This window comes from Lissotriton helveticus, chromosome 7 (genome assembly GCF_964261635.1).
Source record: "Lissotriton helveticus chromosome 7, aLisHel1.1, whole genome shotgun sequence".
Lineage (NCBI taxonomy): Eukaryota > Metazoa > Chordata > Amphibia > Caudata > Salamandridae > Lissotriton > Lissotriton helveticus.
The window spans coordinates 985,012,147-985,036,273 of record NC_136068.1 but is presented as its reverse complement, the minus strand read 5'-3'; the positions used below and the strand labels follow the sequence as shown (position 1 = coordinate 985,036,273).

The 24,127-nt window shown below is 45.9% G+C and overlaps 1 protein-coding gene across 4 annotated transcripts in view; it reads left to right on the top strand.

The window, feature by feature from the left end:
* Nucleotides 1-23,822: 23,822 nt before the first annotated feature.
* TNIP1 (TNFAIP3 interacting protein 1) overlaps nucleotides 23,823-24,127 on the top strand; it is a 236,128-nt gene continuing 235,823 nt past the window's right edge. For all 4 annotated transcript variants that reach the window (XM_078653618.1, XM_078653616.1, XM_078653617.1 and 1 more), the window contains exon 1: nucleotides 23,823-23,961. The gene's annotated coding sequence lies outside the window, so the exon portion shown is untranslated. The remainder of the gene's footprint in view (nucleotides 23,962-24,127) is intronic.

Genomic DNA, 24,127 nt, shown 5'->3' with positions numbered 1-24,127 from the left:
TTACGGAATGAGCCTTTCATGCAGGCCTTTGAATACTTCGCCCGAGGCCGCTGACAGCCGCTGGCGCAAGGCTGCACGCGTGCTTTCAGCAGCTAACACTTCCCTGACAACTTGCCCAGATTGTTTGGCGCCGAAGCCTCCCAAGGTTTGTTGTAAAACAAGTTCTGCCCTGAGAAGTGGGGAGTGTTTGGGATCTGCGTGGCCTGATGTGGAGGGTGCGTGAGGTCTGTGAAGTGCGCCCTGTTGTGGGGGTTGTAGTATTGTATTGTATTGTATATTGTTCTTGTATAGTGCAACTGTCACCCTGCGAGTATCCTGGCGCTTTGGGAAGGAAAACTAGTCAGATGGAATTGACAGATTGAAGAGCTGGATGATAGACGCCAAGATTTCAGACTTTGGCAAATAGCCACGTCTTTAGGCTCTTCCTGAAGCCTATCAAGGAATCGGCTTGCCTAATGTTCTGAGGCAGCTCATTCCATAGTCGGGGCGCTGCTGTACAGAAAGCTCTGCCTCCCATCCTGGAGCGTCTGATTCTGGTGGTGGCTGCCAGGCTCAGACTGGAGGAGCGCAGAGACCTAGTGGGCTTATACCATGTGAGTCTTTCCTGCAAAGGAAGAGGACCCGTACTATGTAGCGCTCTATAGACAATACATAAGGATTTGAAAGTGACTCTATCTCTTATTGGCAGCCAATGTAGATCTCTCAACGCCATTGTTGAAGAAGAGCCACGAGGTCTTGTAAGTGCCAACTTGGCCTCAAACGACTGGACTCTCTGGAGCCTCTGCAAGATGTATAAAGGGGCACCCAGGTATAGCGAGTTACAGTGATCGAGTGTAGCCAAGATTACACTCCTTACCACCAGAGGTCGGGTCTCTTCAGGCAGAAGAGGGAGAATCTGTCTGAGCGCTTTTAGGAGGCTGAAGCAGACACTGATTGTTTTATTAGTTTGCGATACCAATTGAAGGTTTTCGTCAAACAATACTCCCAGATTCCGCACGGTCTTAACTGGAATGCAGGGGTCGGCTCTCGGCGAGAGCCTGATCTCACAAGATGGTTGCTGGCTCAATTTAGCCGGTGAGCAATAAACTACCTCTGTTTTCCCCTCGTTGAATTGGAGGGAATTTGCATTTAGCCAGCCAGAGACCTTTTCCATGCATCGCTGAAGAGTATCCATGGTCACCGCATGCTTCCCTTCCAGGGAGAACACCAACTGGGTGTCATCAGCATAGTTGATTAAATCGATCCCGTATGATTTTATAATAGGGATCAGGGGCTGCAGATAAATATTAAAAAGAATTGGGCTGATCGACGAGCCCTGTGGCACTCCATGGTGGACCTGGGATTTAGGGGAAGCAAACGGAGCCAAGGTCACTACCTGTTGTCTGCCTAGCAGGTAAGATTGTAGCCATTTCTGGGCCTTACCTTTCACGCCCAGATTCTCTAACCTCCTTAGCAGAACTGCATAGCTAACCGTGTCGAATGCGGCCGGCATATCCAGCAGTACTAGTACTGATGAATTGCCACTGTCGGCTCACATTCTCAAGGTGTCCAGCATGGTTGCCAATGCAGTTTCTGTCCCATGGCTTGGGGTGCGTGAGGGACGGGAGTGCCTGTGAAGTGTGGAAGGTGCATGAGGGACGGTAGTGTCTCTGAAGTGCGGCCTGTTGCGGAGGGTGCGTGAGGGACGGGAGTGTCTGTGAAGTGCGGCCTGTGGGGACTGAGCTTGGGACAGTTTAGGAATGTACAGTTTATGCAGAGAGAGGGTGCGTGCGTGAGGGATGGGAGTGCCTGTGAAGTGCGGAGGGTGCGTGAGGGATGGTAGTGTCTCTGAAGTGTGGCCTGTTGTGGAGGGTGCGTGAGGGACGGGAGTGCCTGTGAAGTGCGGAGGGTGCATGAGGGACGGGAGTGTCTCTAAAGTGCGGCCTGTTCTGGAGGGTGCGTGAGGGACGGAGGTGTCTGTGAAGTGCGGAGGGTGCGTGAGGGACTGGAGTGTCTGTGAAGTGCGGAGGATGCGTGAGGGACGGGAGTGCCTGTAAAGTGCGGAGGGTACGTGAGTGACGGGAGTGCCTGTGAAGGGCGGCCTGTTGTGGAGGGTGCGTGAGGGACGGGAGTGCCTGTGAAGCACGGCCTGTTGTGGAGGGTCCGTGAGGGACGGGAGTGTTTGTGAAGTGCGGCCTATTGTGGATGGCGTGTGAGGGACTGTAGTGTCTGGAGTCCGGAGGGTGCGTGAGAGACGGGAGTGTCTATGAAGTGCAGAGGGTGCGTGAGGGACGGGAGTGCCTGTGAAGGGTGGCCTGTTGCACTGGGAATGCTGGGATATGTGCGTGCGTCCGTCCCCGATTGTCCATCCTGGCCACTCCAGAGGCCCTGCATACACAATGGAGTGACTGAGGGATGTATGCCCCCTCTCTCCGCATAAACTGTACATTCCTAAACTGTCCCAAGCTCAGTCCCCACTGGCTGCTTGCTGTGGGGCGGGTATGGCATTTGCCGACATGTAGGATCCGGGGTTTACTTTCGGCCACGTCGTGTGCAATTTGTTGTGTAATTATTATTATTACTTTTTAATGTTTCCCATTACTGACCTTATTGGTTTAGATTGTAAGTAGACATTTTTATATATCAAAAAGCAGCAGATATGCAGTAGAAAAGTACTGCCAAAAAGCTTATCTTAAAGCACTCCTCCGCGATTTATCAGGTATATGACTCCAGATTCAAGACGGGAGCTGCTGATAAAGACGTTTTGAAGGAAAGAGATAAGTCAGTCTAAAAATCTACTGGCGTGATCCAGTGGTACGGTCTCACTGAAACACTGTATAAAAAAAAGACGGCTTTGAAAGTTTTACTCTGTGAAGTGCGGAGGGTGCGTGAGGGACTGGAGTGCCTGTGAAGCACAGCCTGTTGTGGAGGGTGCGTGAGGGACAGGAGTGCCTGTGAAGTGCAGCCTGTTGTGGAGGGTGCGTGAGGGATGGGAGTGCCTGTGAAGCGCAGCCTGTTGTGGAGGGTGCGTGAGGGACGGTAGTGTCTCTGAAGTGCGGCCTGTTGTGGAGGGCGCGTGAGGGACTGTAGTGACTGAAGTGCGGATGGTGCGTGAGGGACGGGAGTGTCTGTGAAGTGCGGAGGGTGCGTGAGGGACGGATGTGTCTGCGAAGTGCGGAGGGTGCATGAGGGACGGGAGTGTCTGAAGTGCAGAGGGTGCGTGAGGGACGGGAGTGCCTGTGAAGCGCGGGCTGTTGTGGAGGGTCCGTGAGGGACGGTAGTGTCTATGAAGTGCAACTTGTTGTGCAGGGCGCGTGAGGGACGGTAGTGTCTGAAGTGCGGAGGGTGCATTAGGGATGGGAGTGTCTGTGAAGTGCGGAGGGTGCGTGAGGGATGGTAGTGTCTATGAAGTGCGGCCTGTTGTGGAGGGTGCGTGAGGGACAGGAGTGCCTGTGAAGTGAGGAGGGTGCGTGAGGGACGGGAGTGCCTGTGAAGCGCGGGCTGTTGTGGAGGGTGCGTGAGGGACGGGAGTGCCTGTGAAGGGCGGCCTGTTGCACTGGGAATGCGGGGATATGTGCGTCCGTCCATCCTGGCCACTCCAGAGGCCCTGCACAATGGAGTGACTGAGGGATGTATGCCCCCTCTTCCGCATAAACTGTACATTCCTAAACTGTCCCAAGCTCTGTCCCCACTGGCTGCTTGCTCTGGGGCGGGAATGGCATTTGCCGACACGTAGGATCCCGGGTTTACTTCCGGCCACGTCATGTGCAGTTTGTTGTGTAATTATTATTATTACTTTTTAATGTCTCCCATTACTGACCTCATTGGTTTAGATTGTAAGTAGACATAAAAAAAGCAGCAGATATGCAGTAGAAAAGTACTGCCAAGCGCTGCCTGTTGCTCGTGCGTGGCTGCACCTTGGGTGCTGTCTGCCTGGAGAAACCTCACTCCCTCACTCTCAATGGGGGGGTGCTGCAGAAAACCCATCAGCGAACACGCGGCATGCACAAGAGATCAAAGGGCAACACCTGGGCTGGCGGTCGGGGGGGGGGCGCTGGGATCCGGCCAGAAGTTGTACTAAAATAACTCCACAGTTAGCGGGGAGTGGGGTGGGGGGAAGAAGGGACCACTGTCAGTGTAAGGGGGGGAGAAAACATTTCAAAATAGCCACGTGCAGAGAAACAAGCCTCGGCCCCTAGAACGAGCCCCTACTCTTCATCTCCAGCCCCAACAGCGAGAAGTACAGGGTGAGGTGGAAACTGGAACTGTCTTACGAGGGAGGGGCCCCCACAAAGAGGGGGGGATGGGGGTAAAAGGAGAGCGCTGAGTGTGGGGAAAATGGCAGAAAACAGGAGAAGAGCAGTGTGGTGAAAAGTAGGAGAAGATTAAAGGCCTGGCGGGAGAGAGAAATGGAAAGGAAGATGAAAGATGGTCACCGCCGTGCTCGGCCGACGCTCTGATGCAGCAACTCCTCTCTGGTCAATGTCCTTGTTTGTATGATTGAAGAAGCACGGGCACACGGACAGCGGGGGGGGCACAGACGACATGAGACGGGGTACTGCAACGAGACACGCAAATACGTAAAAAACAAAGAGACGACATGAGACGGGGTAAACGTACAAAGGGAAAAGAAAATTATAAACAAAATGCTGCTTACCTGATCGCAAATATAAAACTCCTTCCTGGCAACTTCAATTTCGCAGCCCACTCCTGGAGAATACTTTTGGTAACTGACCAAAACAAGGCGACCAAAAATAAAAAAAATAGGAACCGCCCACCGCCGCAATGACGATCGCAAGGGGGCGGGATGAGTAAAAATCGCCGGAACGCCCACGAATCTGCTCTGGCAATGACGGACAGATCTCTCTTACAATGGCTAGCCTCCATTTATGGAGCTAGCCAATGGAAGAGAAGGCGGGACAAAGTGCCCATACTGTTAAAACATAAGATTTCGCCTGCGCGAACGCTGCAGCGCAGCGGATCGCCAGGCGAAACCTAAAAACAAGCATTTGCAAGGCAGTAGGTCTTGCATTCACGCAAGTTTAAGCTATTAGTATTGTAAATGACAATGCCTTTTATTTATGTTTTGAAACCCAAAACTTAAATAAAAGGCATTGTCATTTACAATGCAAATATCTCAAACTCCAGTGAATGCGAGACCTATTGCATTGCAAATGCTTGGTATCTATGGCATGACGTTGCGAGTTCTGTGTAACAATTTTTTCCACTCTGCCCTTTTCCAAAAAGAGCGTCATAAAATATTCATGAAAATCTACTTGATCAATAAAAGGTTGTGTATTGTAGATGTCAAGAAGGTGTTTATATAGTTTGAATTTTATAGGCCCTGTAAAATTGCAAACTCTGATTTTCAAAACTACCTGTAGGACTTTTGGCTTTTGCCAAATTTTCGGTCAAATTGTGTTAAGGATGTTCCATTTAACCTGCACACTTTAACAGTGTTTTTGGAGAAGGTGAATCATCAACATCCTCCGAGAGAATCAGACTTTCTCTGCACAAAGTGAACACATTGAAATATTTCATGAGTGCCTGTTTAGAACCCAAAGTTCCATTATGTAAAGCTTGTGCTCAAAATTGAATCATTTGGAACGATTTCTAAGATTATTTGGGGGAGTAAAGAACATTCCTCCCGAAAGTTATTCAGACATATTCGTTTCACTTTCTTGGTGTAAATCTTTAGGCGTATTTAGATCCCATCACGTGCCCCTCCAACCCCTGTGCCACCAAATATCCAGCCCCTGTAGCACCCAACATCCAGCCCCTGTGGGACACAACATCCAGCCCCTGTGGTACACAACATCCAGCCCCTGTGGCACACAACATACAGCCCCTGTGGCACACAACATACAGCCCCTGTAGCACACAACATCCGGCCCCTGTGGTACACAACATACAGACCCTGTAGCACACAACAGATGGCTTGGCAGTTCGGGCTGGACTGTTCCCATGAGGTACAGGGTCAGACTGATTTGCATATGGCCATGTCTAAACTGGGGTGGCAGAGTGGGCTAAAGAACGGTGATGGATTAAACCCAGATCTGTTGACTGGCTGTGAGTGTTTGATTGGTTCAGATGCTCCGTTCATCACCACCCCCTTTTGTACCGCTTTGTTTGTCATGAGTTGGCAGGGTATGCTCAGATGTGAGTCCCTTGCTCACTTTGCCACTGGATTCAAGCAAGCCTGGCTGAAGACGGCTGAAATGCCAAAAACCGGTCCTAGGAAGCTTGTTTCCGGTCCAGGGAAGGCATGGCTTGGCAGTACGGGCTGGACTGTTCCCATGAGGCACAGGGTCAGACTGATTTGCATATGGCCATGTCTGAACTGGGGTGGCAGAGTGGGCTAAATAATGATGATGGATTAAACCCAGATCTGTTGACTGGGTGTGAGTGTTTGATTGGTTCAGATGCTCCGTCCATCACCACCCCCTTTTGTACCGCTTTGTTTGCCATAAGTTGGCAGGGTATGCTCAGACGTGAGTCCCTTGCTCACTTTGCTACTGGATTCAAGCAAGCCCGGCTGAAGACGGTTGAATTGCCAGAAACCGGTCCTAGGAAGCTTGTTTCGAGTTTATTGGCAGATTAAACCCAAAATGACGTCAGTGGGGTGGAGTTCCAAGGAACACAACTGCTCCGATGGACGACTCCGTCACTTGTCGTGCCCCTATTGCTGACGCCGCAAAGGTGACCAATAGGGTCTGCCAATAAACTCGTATGTGTACTCCGTGTTGGCGGAATTCCCTCCACATGGTCAAGATCGATCAGATCTACCACTACCTCCTTGGCAACTGACTAAGGTAAGGAGGTTTCCCTATGGGACTGGGACGGATAGACGTCCTGAAGAAGACCAATGTGACCTACTGATTGGGGGCACGCCCAGGTCGAAACATGTTGACTCCAGCAGTTTAGGAGGGGTGTTATAGGATCCTAAATTCCTCCTCTAACACCACCATCCGTTATTCATTTTTAATCCTGACCTTGGAACCTACGAATAAAGGTACATTAGGTATCCATGAGCCAGTTTTAAGTCCACTACTTTAACTGCACTTTTTGTTCTATCACTGTACCCAGTCTTGGACTGACACATTCTGTTGTGAACACTGTTCGTCACTTCTATTTTTGTGTGCTGTCTTTGTGTTTTATGTTCCCCCTCCCTATGCTCCGCTCTGTGCGTGGCTACACCAGGGCGTCGTAGCAGACCTGATGTTGAAGCATGTCACACAATTTGTGTGTGAGTGAGGGCAGTTTTTTCAAACACACAACTGTGTCACTGTTTGTATACTTCATTATTTGTGGTTTTTTCCTCTCAACCTCTCCATGTGTGTATCATGTTGACTTTAGGGGGATCGGGGTGGTAGAGTAGTTGTTTGACCCTCTCCCCTCTTTTGTGTGAGAGAAAGGCAGAAAGGAGCCTGCTTTGTCGTGCCACGGCTCGAAGTATCTGCAAGACGCACTACACCAACTGACGACCTGAAAAAAAATATCTTTTTTTAAGAAAAGCCTGGCCTACCTATTAATATCACAGTCTCTAAATTGTGGATACTCTTTTCAATGTAACCCAGTTACATGAATGCACAACATAATTCAGATCAAAGCCGCCCGGGTTTTTCATCCCGCCCCTTACATTGTTGAAACCCCAACTTTCCCCTGGGTCAGAACAAAAAATTACCTCATCACCTTCACCCATCCGTGTTGAGTCAACATACAGTAACCTGATGGTCTACATCGACAATAACATGGTCTGCGAAGCGCCCTTCCACAAAATAATTAGAGAAAGTGAAAGAGCGCCAGGCGTGCGTTGCAGGCACACTATTAGCGTGCACATTGACTTAGCCTGTGTCTCGCGCCCAGTGGTGGCGCTTCGAAGTAGAGTGCCAGCGAGAAGAGAAGCGGCTGGTGCAGGCAGCGCCTGTCCCTTGTCCCCTTCCAGGGCTCCTGTGGTAAAGAGAGCACTGCCGCCAGAGAGGAAGCCAGCCGCTGTTCAGGAGGAGTTCCCCCTGCAGACCGATTGAGTGGGGGAATTCTCCGGTTGTTTGCGTCTCTTCAGAGGGTGGCTGAGCTCTTCGACTGAGCAGGCAGTCAGTGGTTGTGCCTATTTTTTTAGAACATATTTCAACGACTATTATTTTATAATGAAAACCAAGTTTTGTTCATGAATCAGTGAATTAATATAGCATTATCGTTCCCAAATTAGCATTTCCGGTAAATAAAAAAGCATCAAAAAGACAGAAGCACAAGCACGTTTTTTAAAGCCAGCACATAAGCTGAATAGGAAGCGAGCTGAAAACCGAAGGCCACTTCCTAATAATTATGAAAAGTCATTATAAAATAACTACGACAAATTACGAACAAACTCTCTGGAAATGTATTTATTTGCACACATTATCGGCACGCAACTGTATAAGACGTATACAGCATGCATCGCGCCACGAAAACAGGCGTTACTTTTATCCTTTAAGTTTTCTCACCAGAAAGCAGAGCTGGGCTTCAATTGCACAGCAAGGGCCGGGCCGCAACACATGCAAAACAAAGCCAGACACTAGTTAGCACAGCACGCCGCTAAGCGCCAGCTAGCACATCTTTATGAACTTGTTCTCAAGTCAACTACCGCTACAGGCCTCATTAACATGGTGCCAGCTGCCAGATGTAACAGAACACACTTGCTGCTAGCGAGTGATCACGCACGTTCACAACATCCATTAACGTGGCGCCTGCCTCCAACTGTAACAGATCACGCACATTCACGACCTCTATTCTCCCTGCGCGTGCACATGTCTTGTCTCCCTTCTGAGGCAAGTCGACAACAAAAGATCTCACTGGCGATAGCGCTTTTGCGCTGCGTTGCCAGGCGAGACCTAACAAGTGGATTTCCAGCTGGTTTCGGCGACAGCCTCGATCACCCTTTGGTTTGGCTTTTTTTGGGAGGGAGTTTTGGAGCTTGGTGAGGGGTAGAGTGCCTCTTAGATAGCTCTCAGCACCAGGCCCTGCCCCTCTAAGGCCCCACCAACTCCTCACACAGTGAAGTTATTTGGGAAGTTGGCAAGTATGCCAACCGCATAACATAAAATGAAAGGGTGGGTTTTAGATGGCATGTATTGCCTCCACGAGGTGATGGATTTTCACTAATTCACAAAAAGTTACTTTCTAGACCAACAGTTACCTTTGTGCCAAATTTGGTGTCATTATACTCAGCGGTTTGGCATGTAGTTGTGTCTAAAATTTCATGGATCTTTAGACACTCTGCATCACTGAACTCTATGCCACTGTGCTCTGTACCACTTCACTATATGCCACTGCACTCTACACCCATGCTCTTCACTCTACCCCACTGCACTATACATCACAGCATTTCATGGCGCTCTACTGTTCAACACCCTAATCTAGGCCACTGCATTCTACAAAACTGCATTGTACGCTGTTGAATTCTATGTTGCTGCAGTCTATACCACTATACTCTGCAAAACTTTATGCCAATGTACACTGCACCAGTCCACTCTACTCTACGCCACTCTTCGTGACTCCACTCTCTGCCACTACAATACACAACACTCTATGCCACAACACTCTACTTCACAACACTCTACACCACTCTTCAGCATTCCACTCTATGCCACTCCATGCCACTCTCCTCTATGCCACTTACTTTTAGCCATGTTGGCAACGCCAATAGCTCTTGCATAGGTGAGACCTATTGACTTTGCCAATGGTTGTTGTTTTTGGAACGGTGTGCCAGTTTGTTATCTATGTGCTAAACAATACATACATACACACACACACACACACACACACCACATTTAAAATGCGCCTTCAAACACTAAAATACAGTAATATAGTATTTATATTTTTACACATCCTTTTAGCAACAATTATTGATTTATTTTACAGTTCACCATATAGCAACAGTGTATAATGAAACAGGGAACAATTCAAAGTAAAATAGAAAATAGTAGCCTATCAACTTAAGTCCAGCCGGACTAACCGTTACAAAGAATGTGTCTAGGATCCCAATGCCGTCACAAGATCAATAAAAGGGCTACGGCACAGGGAGGGTAGGGCGAAGGGGGTGCGTGAAGGAGTGTGGGGGTCCTGGGATTTGCATTGCATATCCAGATCAGCAGTCAGCAGCCATCAGCACTGTACAAGTGAAACAATGCAATAATGCTACCAAAGAAAATGGTACTATGTGTCATTTTCCCCAGGGAGATTGCCTGCAACCACCGAATAGACTAAGAAACTCTAACACGAGGACAGGGTGGGTCTCCCCAGAGCAGCATGGAGAACATGGGCGATGTGGAAGGAGAAAAGGAAGCCATCAGCCAAAGCAAGGCAAGGGAATGGGGGTTTAAGTATGAAGGGAGTATTCCTTGAAGGATAAGAGAAACATTTCCCACCCCCTTTCATAAGCCTCTGGTTTTTCGTTAAGTGTGTAGGTAGTGCGTTCATGAAGTGCCACCCTATGGAGTACCCAGAGCCACTCCTGTGCCATAGGGTTAGGGAATTGGCGCCAGTGGCGGAGGATGCATACTTTGGCCAGTGCCAAAGGAGTGGCGAGCCAGAGGTGACTGTGTGAGCTCAAGTTTGAGATGTCAGTTGTGTCATGCAGGAGTGCAAGATGAAGTGAGGGAATGAGTGTTATGTGGGTATAGAGTTACAAGCGAGCCCACACTGCGGGAAAACATAGCTGAGGGTGAAACACGACCAAAAAATGTGATAAAGATCACATTTATCAACCCCGCAGTCCCATGTTTGATCATGTGATAGAAGTCGCACTTGGCACAAATTCTGTGGGGTCCAATACCAGTCGTAGATGATCTTGAAATAGAAATCTCAGTCTAGAATCTTGGAGGACTTTGGTGTAGTCCGAAATCAGTGTTGCTAAGTCCTTGGGTTGGTAGACTTTGCCCAAAAGTGCTAACCAGAGTAGTTTGGTCATAGTAAGGAGTTCAGAAACTTAAGCAGCACTCCACATAGCCCCGAAACAACCCCCTTGAAGGGACTCCACAGCCTCAGATATTGATGAATGGGGACACAGGCACTGCCATTGGTGAGGACTCCAGTACCGCCCGAAAGCAGTGGGCAGCTGCTGAGATTTCCAGTGCTCTGTAGTCGGGAGACTTAATTCGTCTCGTAGTGCCTGATCAGAGAACCATCCTGATATAACTGATATATGTTTTGTATCCCTGTGCCATGCCTAGTAGAACGATTTGTTGGCTATTCGCAGTGCAGCATTGTACCAGAAAGGACCCAAGCGTGGAGAGATGTAGACATGCCCAAGAGTTTATGGGTATTGCACCATTGCCGCTGCAGTCGTGTTTTTTACATTTCCAAATACATTTATCCAGATTTATATTGTATTCATTTTATCGGTATTTATCAACATGTGTGCTGTTACGAGGGACAAGAAGGTAGAACTGGCATTTTTGCACATGTATTTAAAGAGAAGAGTACACTTGTACTCGGTTGGATTAAGAAGCCTGGAGGCTTGATGTTTTTCATTTAACTAGTTTTCACATTCTAAAAGAATGCGGCTCATCATTAGAGAGACCATCAGGGGCGGCCTTAGGCATGTGCAAACTATGCACCTGCACAGGGCCACCACGCCAATATATATCCTTAATATAATATTCCTCTGAGGATGGATACATATTTGCATGGCGGCCCCTTGCAGGGATTTGGCGGCCTCCGGCTCTGTTCCACTTTCAAACCCCTGCCCCCCCCCCCCCCCCCCCCTCTTCACTGGCCTCCGCGCTCTGCCCCGCCCGGACCTCCTCTTCCGGGGCCCCCTTCCTACGCTCCCTGCCCCGGGCCGCCATGAGCATAGAGCCACCCCTGTGACCATGAATGAATACCGCCCACACCCCTCATCACAACATATGTATTGTGTCTCTGTGAGCCTCCAATTGTCCAAATGCACTTCAAGAATTAAGTGAGTGAACATTCTTCACTTGTGGCAGAAAGGGTGTTAAGCAAAGTTTGTGGACGTGAAAGACTCAATTCTTGAAAGAAATGAGGTCTCAATAGGCCAATGACATACACATTACCATGGCATATCAGAGTACACCATAGTTCCAAAGCACTGGTGAATGCAAAGGGGGAAACTAATACTCATTAAGATCTGGTGGTTATTTGGCAAAGAATCCTTTTACGTTTAAAAAGGTGCTTCGCCCCATTTTTTCCACAAGTGAAGTCTTCACTTGTGCATTTTTGAAGGGCTAGTTGGAGTCATGGAGGGGCACAAAGTCATTGCCCCTCCCAACTCTCAAGAATGGTATGAAACAGCATATTACACTCTGCGCATCTGCATATTTACTATGTATTACACAGTGGAATGTGCAGTGTGTACTTTGGATTCAGGCGCTCGTACCATTAAAAAAGTCCTTTTTGATTTGCTAATAATTTTAGACCCCCATGGATTGATCTACGCCAAATTTGGCACTCTGCGTTTTCAGCTAAGATGCGACATGCCAATTTGTATGCAGTTACATGCAGCAGAATATAAGTAAAGGGGCAGAATGTCAAAAAAGACGCATTTTTGCTTTTCAGCCCCTAAAGAAAATATTGCTCGCAACTACAGCAAATAACTGCTTAACGGATTTACACCAAGCTTGGCATGAAAATAAAACTTTACGCAGAAAGCGTGCTTTTCATGGTTTGGTGTAAATCCATCAGTAGTATTCGAGATATTAGTGCATGAAAAAGGTGCCAGGTGGGCATGAAAGTGATGACACTTTTGTAAGTATATCTTACCAGTTGAAAGGTAATTTGTTGATTTGCTTATGACCGTTGTACTGTTTCACAGATATGCAAGAAATTTGACAAAAAATTAGCATATTGAGATTACTCTCAATATTTTAAAATTTGTGCAAATACTTTAGGATGGCGACATTTAAAAAGGGGTGGATAAAAGGTTTCATTTTGCTTACGTTTGACACTGTGAGACAAACCTGCACCACCCTCATCATCATTTTATGTAATTCTCATCAGCAATAGCCTTCCAATGCATGCATAAAATGGTAAAAATAGAAACAATTACATTCCTGAACCTAATAATCGAATTTACATCAGGAAAAATTCAATAATAATACAGTTAAAATCTACAATGCATTTAAGATAATCTATACAACCAATTTATCTGGTCTAAAAAGGATCAGGCTGACCAAATATGTGAAGAAACGGAACAGAAGATTTCTGGGTCACTCATTCTGCAGCACAACGATAGGACATTCACAGATGATTTAGTGCCATAAGACTTAATAAATAATGTTGAAGGGAACGACCCATGATTTCCCAGTGAGGTACGCATTGCAGACCACTTGCTGTCCAGAAAGATGCACAATGCCAGCGACAACAATGAACTGGGCTGATAAGTAGGATAGGAATGTAGCAGGGAAGGGGTATTGGGTAGGGTGGGATGAATTGTGATGGGTCCATGGATTCCCTGTCTGGGAGTGTATAGAGAAGCAGGACCTTGAATTAAGGGCAAGGTAGAGTAGTTTGGCGGAAACACATCAAAACATCAGGCCCTCAAAATGCTACACAGTGATATGTTGCTTGAAGTGGAGGGTCTAGAGCTCTTCTCTGAAGTGAGGTAAGGATGATGCTCGGTGTATTTCAACGACCGTCCTGAAGTTGGTTTTCTTTTACTGAAGAACTAAACTCTGCACACTGGGATATTTGATCCTGTGCGGTCTGATATGCATTTTGAAGCTGAGAATAATATCAAAGTGTAAGCCAATGGATTTAGCAAAACTGATAAGTTGTGGTGTGAAGCAACCTGAATTCATCTCATCAAGTCATTCTTGGCAGTTGTGTTGCTTGCTAGTATTTTCTGGGTGATCAATGTTTGTCTTGTTTGGGTTCAACTGTACATAGGTCCATCCAATCTGAACAGCAACAAAACTGTTCTTTAGCTTGTAATGCCCTGGCTAGACATGGCTCTCAGGGTATAATCTAGGTGCGCATTAATACCAATGTCCTCATTGGCTAGTTAGACACCACGGTGCGCTGTGTACAAGTAAAAAATCACTGGGACGTGAATGGAGAATGTGGGAATGCTGTATATTATAGACATACTAGGCATGAGCATCTGTTTTGAAGACTACAGAGGGATCAAGCCGGAAAAGAACATATAGTTTGTGTTTGTCTGCTGTTTGAACAGTGTCATAAACCAACTACATGGGCAATGAGGAGTTGGCCTAACGGCTAGGGCGGTCAAACTCAAATCTGGGGAACTGGGTTCGAGTCTCGGCAAGGACGCGCAACATCCTGTGATTCTGGGTAAATCACTTAATCTCCCCGTGCCTAACAAAAATTAATGTTTCCTCATGTAACGCAACTGGTGCTCGTGTAAAGCGCTCTGATACCCAATACCTTCGAGTCAAGTACGCGCTATATAAAACTCTGTAAAAAAATGTATATATATATATATATATATATATATATATATATATATAACATTCCGTTATTATCATTTTATTTTTCTGCGAGGGACTGGAAGCAGGTTGGGGCGGGGCTAAGGACAGTGAGGAGTGTTTTTTGCATTTAGCATGTTCTCCACAGGGCTGTCTTGTAAAACCCTGTGGCGAACATGCCTATGCTCCCTGGTACTGCATGAGTGGGCAAACAAGCCGCTCAGATCAATCACGACGCTGCATGAAGTGATTGGCTGGGAAAGGCTGGTTGCCTGGGTGCTTCCGTCGCTGCAGAGTGAGAATGGAGAAGAAGGTGCAGCGGCTGCGAAGAAGGTACGATAAAAAAATATATATTATCCAAATCCTCGCCCCCACACCAAAACAGCCACCACGGGAGCCTGTAGTTCCCAAACTGGGCGCTACTGCTCTCTCGGGGCGCTGGAACGATCCATAGAAGAGAAGATAACATTATGTTTTCGGTAGGCCAAATACGTTTGGGAACCACTGAGAATAATTGCTGCCTTTTCGCTATGTTCACCTATGCAAATGCCACATACATATATACACATGGGTGTTCTATCAATGTGCTCTTGAATCTTTCCTGTCTTGTTAGGTCTCGCCCTGGAATTAGCATCCAAAGGATGCTTCCAGGGACGGAGACGTATAGTCAGCTGTCTCGAGGGAAGGACGGACAGGAAGGTGCACGAGCGCAGTCCAGGCTGGATTGCTGTGCGCGAACGCGCACGTTCCGTCCTGCGCCGCCCTCCCAGCCTACCGCGCATGCATGCATGCACACAGACAGACACAGACACACACACACACGTCGCAGACAGACACTCGCTCACACACACACACACCCTCCCCCACAGTCACACACACGCACTCCAAGACACATACATACACGCACGCACGCACACACACACACACAGGCCGCGCACGCGCGCGCGTACATGCTCGCCCCCTCTGGAGTGAAGGGAACTCGGTTTGCCATGTACACCTCCCTAATGACTCAGTAACATAAATCAATAATACCTGCCGGGCTTTTTAGATTGACAGTTTTTCAAAGCATTATTCGAATAGGTGTCGACATTACTCCGTTTACCTACCTCGAAAGGATGAAAGACTGAATTGGCCATGCCGCGATTCTAAACAGTGGATGCAGCTCGCAGCAGACGTCAGCTGCTAGTGTTTATTTCACTGAGTGTTCATGGCGGAGCTTGCTGTGGGTCTGCCAATTTAGATCTGCTATTCATTCGTAGAAGTCTTTTTAATCGAGGATGCGTGCACCCATGCACACCAGGACGCAGGCGCCGCCAGCTCATGATGCACGAAGCACTGTTTGTTTTCTGGGGCTGTTTGTGGCATATTGCTTTTGTGTTCTGCTTGCGTATCACGTATGTTTAAAGTGCTGTAAAGAACACGCATGTCTGATGGTTGGTGAACTGAAAGCCGGCCAAAATATGTCTGCTCACATGCCATCGATAGGAGAATTCCCTCACGATTGCTTTCTCACTCGTACTACCTGCATCCACGCTTTTTCCCACCACGCCAATTCTCGCCATTTGTTAAGTAGCTTTCTTTGTGACTTTGAACGGTACTACATTGTACATCTTTTTTTGTAATCGTTTGGTGCTATTAAAAGTGTCACAACATTTGCACAATGTTCATCCATTGATTCATTCCGTCAGATCAAACTGATGACAGTTAATTTAAAAGATAGTCGCGTTTTGTGGCACGTGCCCCGTTTCCTTTTGGCCTCTGTGTTCCAACGTCATTGCAAAATAATTTGATCTGGTAAAAAATCTGACCGTGTTGGTCAGGTGCAGCTTCCAGTCCCAGTACGGCTGTGCCATAATCGTCATCACATATGGTCAACAACGCAGCCAGACCAACAGAGGAAGGACGCAGTGTGCTTTGGTCATTTGTGCATTTTATTTATTGGCGAGGCGCTGATATGAAGAAAGAGCCTTTGTACACAGGTGCACAGTGTCAGAAGGCAAGATAGCTTTTCTTCCGAGTTCACAGCCTCCTATACTAACGTAAAATAGTGACTAGTGGTTTTTGAGTGATAAACTCTGCCGATAATACACATTTGCTTTATGGCAGGATGGCACTCTTCCTGCTTCTCCCTTCTCTTCTTACACTCACCGTGTTTTTCTGTCTTTGTCTCTCTAGCTGTGCTGTTTCTGTCTCTTTCACCTCTTTTGTCTATATCTATCAGTCTTTCACTGCCTTTGTCTCTCTAAGTTTTTCCTTCTGTCCGAATTTATTTCATTCTTTTTATTCCGATTTTACCCTCACAGACAGTTTTATCTGTTTGTCTGCTATTCTTTCTCTCTATCCCCTTTTCTCTCTATTTTTCTTTCTGTTTCTCTCACTGTATGTCTTTTTATTAGAAGTTTCCGCGCTTTTCTGTCTTTCTGTATCTTTTTAATCTTTGCCTTTGTCTCTAACTACTGTGCATTCTTGCCTTTTCTTTTCGCCCCTTTCTTGCTACCTTTCATTCTACTCTTCTATTTATCTCTTTGCCTTCTACTCTTGCTCTAGCCCCAATTAACCTCTTCTTTATTGGTTTCCAATAGGTTTACTCGATGTGATTAGCACCTTCAGGGGCAGAGCTACACAATCTTAGTGTCTCTAACAGGAAGGCAGCCAGGTTCACAACACATATTGCATTGCAAATGCTATAGGTGTCACATTTGTGAAAGTTAAAACTATTGGCATTGTAAATGACAAAGCTATTACTTTAGCTATTACTATAGCTAAATAAAAAAAATGTAATTCGCAATACCAATGGCTCAAACTTTCCTAATGCGAGACCTATTGCATTGCAAATGCTTGTTTTTTAAAGACGTTTGGACAGCTGAACAGTTCTCTTTGTAGTACGTGAATGCGGGGACTACTGTAGGGCTGACACAGTACTCTCTTCAGTTGGAGGCCTCCCTCTTGATACTCTTGGTAGGCTTCCCTAGCCTCTGTGATAGCCTACGTATGGGTGGTGCCGAGATTTTTTAGAGGCATGGTTGGCTAGCAGAAGCGTGTGTCTCCATTCCCTTTCCTGAGGCTACATTATTGAACGTTGCCCTGGGTCATAACGGCCATGCGTACCTGATTTGTACTTTCCTGGGGCATGTTGGTGTTACGGAAGGGGCCGCAAAAAAACTCGCAGTTTACCACCTACTTCAAGTAGGTGGTAAACCACTCGCATACTTTGTGACTATGTGAGGAAATATTTTTTATGAGCAGGCATTAGTCCCAAGGACCACTGCCTGCCCTTAAAAAACATGAAACTGAAAAGTTTCATTTTTCTTTTTTTATATGCATCCAGTTTTCCTTTAAGGAAAACGGGCTGCATTTTTAAACAAAAAAACTTCTTTATTTAAAAAGCAGTCCCAGACATGGTGGTCTGCTGACCCCAGCAGGCCACCATCCCTGGGAGTGCTAGCCATTCCCAATGGGGTCGCAAAGTGCGACAGCCTTATTAACATTTATGAGGCATGCAATTTGCGACCCCATTGGGCATCACAAACAGTGTGCATCCCAATTTGTGAGTCGCAAATTGCAAGTCACAAATGCGGCGCAAATTGCGAGTCACAAATTGATAGGTCATACATCTGGCCCAAAGTGTTTTATTCTGATTTGTCAAGAGAGTTGTTACTCATGCCACAACGATTCTGCTTTTTCTTTAATTTGCTATGAAAGAATGCTGCATAACACTCTTGATACTGGGGGTGAGCCAGCTTTTAGAAGACTTTCCTTTTCTACTAAGGATGCTGCTCAATTATTTTCCTGATTCTGCAACTTATTGAGACTTAGTTTGGTTTCTAAAAACGCAAGTATTGAGTGGTCTAATTATGTATTTCTGGTACTCTGCTAAGCTGATGTTGTGTAGGGCACCTTTTGAGAAAGGTTAACTCAAGGGAGAACTGTCTGAAGTGAAATCGGGGTAATCTGAATCTTCGCGTTTCCTGAATACGTTAGTATGGTTCTGCTCCCACAACTCCATTCAGAGCTTTGCTTTATGCAGAGTAGCTCCAAGAAGTCATTTCAACACAGAAGAAGAGCTCATAAAGACCCCATCAGTTGATGAGAGGGCTGCACTGTTACTTTTGTATGCTATTTGACTACTTTGGTGAGTTTTGGTGTTAACTTAATTTGCAATTATTTCGATTCTTTTTTTATAATTTCACTGAGGTCTCTTCACTGATTTCAATTGATTTTCAAGGTTCTGTCATGTTACCCCCTCCCGATAACATCAAATATGCTAATAAATGCTCACTTTTGAGAATTTTCAAATCTGGAGAGCACTGTAACAGATTGGGATGACGGGTGGAGTGCAAATGAAGGGAAGAAGGAGGGGAGTAATGAAACTGCTGGGGGTGTGGAGGGGGGAAGAGAAATGGACCGGGTCGGAGTGAGGCCAGGGAAAGAGCAAAGGTGATACAAGACGGAAAGTGATAGTGAAAGCAGAACAGTGAATGCACAGCGGATATGAGCCTAAATATAACTACCCAGAGCAAAGGGGTCATTAGTGCGAGCTCAGACAACTGTCTGATGAGATCACAGTGAGAGCGTACAGTAACTGTTTAGTCCTTCAGAAAACGGGAAAAGCCCTGTTGAGTCAGAGATCTCAAGGTATTCCATCTAAGATGTGCGCATTTTACCAGTTATTTGCAGGGCACAAGTCGTAAAACAAGCATTTGCAATGCAATAGGTCTCGCATTAGGAAAGTTTGAGCTATTAGTATTGTAAATGACACATTTTTTATTTATGTGTTGGTTTTGAAAATAGCAAAATTAATAGCTTTGTCATTTACAATGCCAATAGTTTTAACTTTCGCAAATGTGACACCTATAGCATATGTAATGCAATATGTGTTGTATATTTATGACTTAGATGTATTGATATTACAAATAACAATGCCTTTTATTTTTTTAATAACTAATACTTAAATAAAAGCTATTGTAATTTAATATGGCAATAGCTTACATTTTTGTAAATAACTTTTGTGAAGATTATGTTCAGTGTATTTTATTGTGACCAAAATCCAAGAACAGACGTGAAATATTAACATATTTTCGTGACATTTGTAATAAAGCTTGAAACATTGAGAGAACATATTTGAACCAGTTGTTAAATGGTTGCACAGATTGATGATGTGGTGGCGACGAGTGATGCTGTGGCGTTTAGTGATGCTGTGGTAGCGCATAGTGATGTTGTGGTGCCCCTGAGTGATGCTGTAGTGGTGCTGAGTGATGCTGTGGTGCTGCGATAGATAGAGTGAGTGTGATAGATAGATAGAGTGAGGCTGATAGATAGATAGAAGGAGGGCGATAGATAGATAGATAGAGTGAGGGCGATAGATAGAGTGAGTGCGACAGATAGGGTGAGGGTGATAGATAGATAGAGTGAGGGCAATAGATAGATAGAGTGAGGGCGATAAATAGATAGAGTGAGGGCAATAGATAGAGTGAAGGCGATAGATAGCATGAGGGCGATAGATAGCGTGAGGGCGATAGATAGCGTGAGGGCGATAGATAGATAGAGTGAGGGCGATAGAGTGAGGGCGATAGATAGATAGAGTGAGGGCGATAGATAGATAGATAGAAAGATAGATTGAATGAGGGACGATAGAGTGAGGGCGATAGATAGATCGAGTGAGGGCATTAGATAGATAGAGTGAGGGTGATAGATAGAGTGAGGGCAATAGATAGATAGAGTGAGGGCAATAGATAGAGTGAGAGGGATAGATAGATAGATAGATAGATAGATAGATAGATAGATAGATAGATAGATAGATAGATAGATAGATAGATAGATAGATAGATAGATAGATAGATAGATAGATAGAGTGAGGGCGATAGATAGATAGAGTGAGTGCGACAGATAGAGTGAGGGCGATAGAGTGGGGGCAATAGATAGATAGAGTGAGGGCGATAGATAGAGTGAGGGCAATAGATAGAGTGAAGGCGATAGATAGCATGAGGGCAATAGATAGCGTGAGGGCAATAGATAGCGTGAGGGTGATAAATGCAAATGTAAATGTACAGGAATTTATATAGCGCAAATCACCAAGCGGTTTCTAAGCGCTTGCTTAGGGAACCCGTCCTGGTATTCCCCTGTGAGATAACCCCGGCAGGGTATCCACAAGGTGAAAGCCAGGCATCCCGCCGCGAGGGGCCGTTGTGGAGATTAAGCAAGCTATTGCCCAGAGTCGCAGAGTGTGAACCCGTGAATTGAGTAGGCACCGGAGCGAGAATTGTCGAGTCCATGGACATTTTAGGACTCAAGACCCCGCCGAGCCGGGAATTGAACCCTGGTCCCGGGCTGACCTCTGCTTCCAGGTCTGCCTCCTCTAACCAGTGAGCCACACTTCTCCACTGATAGATAACGTGAGGGCGATAGATAGAGTGAGGGCGATAGATAGAGTGAGGGTGATAGATAGAGTGAGGGTGATAGATAGAGTGAGGGCGATAGATAGAGCAAGGGGCGATAGATAGAGTGAGGGTGATAGATAGATAGATAGATAGATAGATAGATAGATAGATAGATAGATAGATAGATAGATAGATAGATAGATAGATAGATAGATAGATAGATAGATAGATAGATAGATAGAATGAGGGGCAATAGATAGATAGAGTGAGGGCGATAGATAGAGTGAGGGTGATAGATAGAGTGAGGCGATAGATAGCATGAGGGTGATAGATAGATAGAGTGAGGGCGATAGATAGATAGAGTGAGGGCGATAGATAGATAGAGTGAGGGCGATAGATAGATAGAGTGAGGGCGATAGATAGATAGTAAGGGCGATAGATAGAGTTAGGACGATAGATAGAGTGAGGGAGGGAGATAGATAGATAGATAGATAGATAGATAGAGTGAGGGCTATAGATAGATAGAGTGAGGGCAATAGATAGTAAGGGCGATAGATAGAGTTAGGACGATAGATAGAGTGAGGGAGATAGATAGATAGATAGATAGATAGATAGATAGATAGATAGATAGATAGATAGATAGATAGATAGATAGATAGATAGATAGATAGATAGATAGATAGATAGATAGATAGATAGATAGATAGATAGATAGAGTGAGGGCTATAGATAGATAGAGTGAGGGCGATAGATAGATAGATAGATAGATAGATAGATAGATAGATAGATAGATAGATAGATAGATAGATAGATAGATAGATAGATAGATAGATAGATAGATAGATAGATAGATAGATAATAGATGGATAAATAGATAGATAGAGTAAAGGCGATAGATAGATAGAGTGAGAGCGATAGAGTTAGGACGATAGATTTTACGTCAGGGTTATGCCAGAAAAGTGACTTAACCCGGATGCAAAATCTGGGCCTCAATTTATACATTTATTTTTATTTAAACTCTTCCACAAAGAAAGTAGCAACAAGAAGAAGACTGACAGTAAATCTGTTCTGGTTAATTGGTTGCAAAGACTGAATTTTAAAATATCTTATGGGGTTAAGGCACCTGTTGCCGAGATCTGAGTGTTCCAGTAAATCTGAATGAATAATATTGGTAAAATAACTCTGGAATTAGGTTAATGCACTTGCTGGAAAGATCTATGTTTTGTCTAGCCTCAGTTTTGACTCAAAGTAGCACAGAGGGTTAATGCAAAGCACATCATGTAAAATGCAAAAGACAGATTTTATTTTATGTAGCTAGGTAAGTGGGTTACTGCTTTGAACACAGAGATCCTTATGTTACTTGCAGTTGCACTGTAAACTTTTTAACATAGCACAGTGAGCTATGAAAGATGATATGTGACACCTTGTAATCTCCACTGTTTTATGTAACACACCCTGTACAGTGATTTACAAATACATACGATTTAGTGTAAATTTAATATGTAAGTGTGATGTAAAGCGTTCTGACACCCTGCATTAGGATGAGTGGTGCTATACAGGAAAACATAATGGCACTTAAATTATTTCCTCCGGGGTAGTAAACACTATCTTAATTACATTTAATTTGTGTAAATACTGGGAAAGACCATCACATCTGACATTCTTACAGTGCATGGATACCTTGTAAACAGAGCCTGAACAAAGTGAATCGCTGCCTCCTTAAAATATGTGTGAAGTGCTACCAAGGTGTGAGGGGCCTGACTGCTCCCAGCAAAGAGACTCAAACAAAAGGAGGCCTGATGACCCCTCGGATTCGGCCTTTGTTATGGGACCAGCAGGAGTCTGAACTAAGAAAGCCCCCTCCCTGCCTGTAGTGTGTTGCAGATGGAAAACAGACAACGTGCAGGCGCTGCTGTTCAGCATACTTCTGTAGGGCCCCACGTTCTTGGCAGGGTGTACGGCGTCCACGCTGTGAAAACAGTGGTTGGACGCCGTCCACCTGCGCGGCCCCGGACTTGTGCCCTGCCCATACAGATGTAAATCTATTATGTCTCTGTCATGTGGACCAGTCCAGCCCGCAAATAAGGTCAGACATTGTTAGCCAACCTATTAGAAAATTATTAGAATGCGCGTGCGCTATGCCATGCAATTAGATTGGCGCTGTTGCATCTGTTCAAATGTTTACAGGCGAGACTGTTTGGGAGTCAAAGTAGATGTTCGTATAGTAGGTATGTTTAAACACGTTTAATCTAATTGCGTGTCACACTTGTACACAATCACTACTCAAAGTATATATCATAGTATATGGTATAGTAATATACTTTTGACGAGTTTTACTGTGATTGCATTATTTGCTTATCACTAAAATGAATCTGAAACGTAAAACATGCGGTACTACAACTCGAAGAAGGCGATGTGAATGTAATGCCGAGGTTTGATGCCCACCTCACACCTAGCATGCAAAGTCCTGATACCTCGAGGGTCACCCGCAGAGACCATGTAACTTTTCCAACTTGGAAAATCTGCTGCGGCTGGTGGGATCCTCACACATTCTGAATATGAAGGGGGGATTGTCAGAGGGATTGACGGAACTCCAGACACGCTTCCACTTGCTGCCTTTTCTAATTTCTCGTGTGCCCTGATCCATCGGTGAACGGGTCTTCCAGTTCCGGTTTTTCGATGTGCCTTCTAAGACTTTTAGCCCTACTTTTAACTCGTTCTTGCAGGAGAACTATAAATCCGAACATGCAACAAAAACACAATCTGGGTACGATTAACTACCCTCGCAAGGAAACTACACGACCCATCATGCATCTGAAGCTGAGCTCACACTCATCATGTAAGCAGAACGCGTTGCCCCGAACAGTCCGAGGTTGTTTCCTTTAATCTCCCCTCTCACACGTACTCCCAAACGTTCCCTTCCCACCACGGACGCACCACAATCACTAATATTATTTCCCAATGACTTTAGCTGCTCGCTGCACCACATTGTTTTGCAACTACCAGCGCTGCCTATCACAGGCCACTGGGAAATTCCCTCAGAGGCGGGGCAAGGGGAAGCGAGCGATGGCGGAAGTGATGCTGTCACAGCAAGGCAGGAAAACACACTCAGGAGCTGTTGGGGAGCCCTGTGCGGGCATGAGGCGGAGGACACCGGCAGGCACCCTCAAAAGAGACAGGTAAGGTTTTGGTTCACGGGACTCAATATCCGCCAGCCCTCCGAGGGGGTATCTCCGGTGTGTCTCCCCCGATGCACAGTCGAGGATTCTTCTTGTGGTGTGTTAGTACGAATGATGCAGGTTTGTCCTGGCCGGGCTACTAGTACCTGTGGAGGGCATGGGCTTT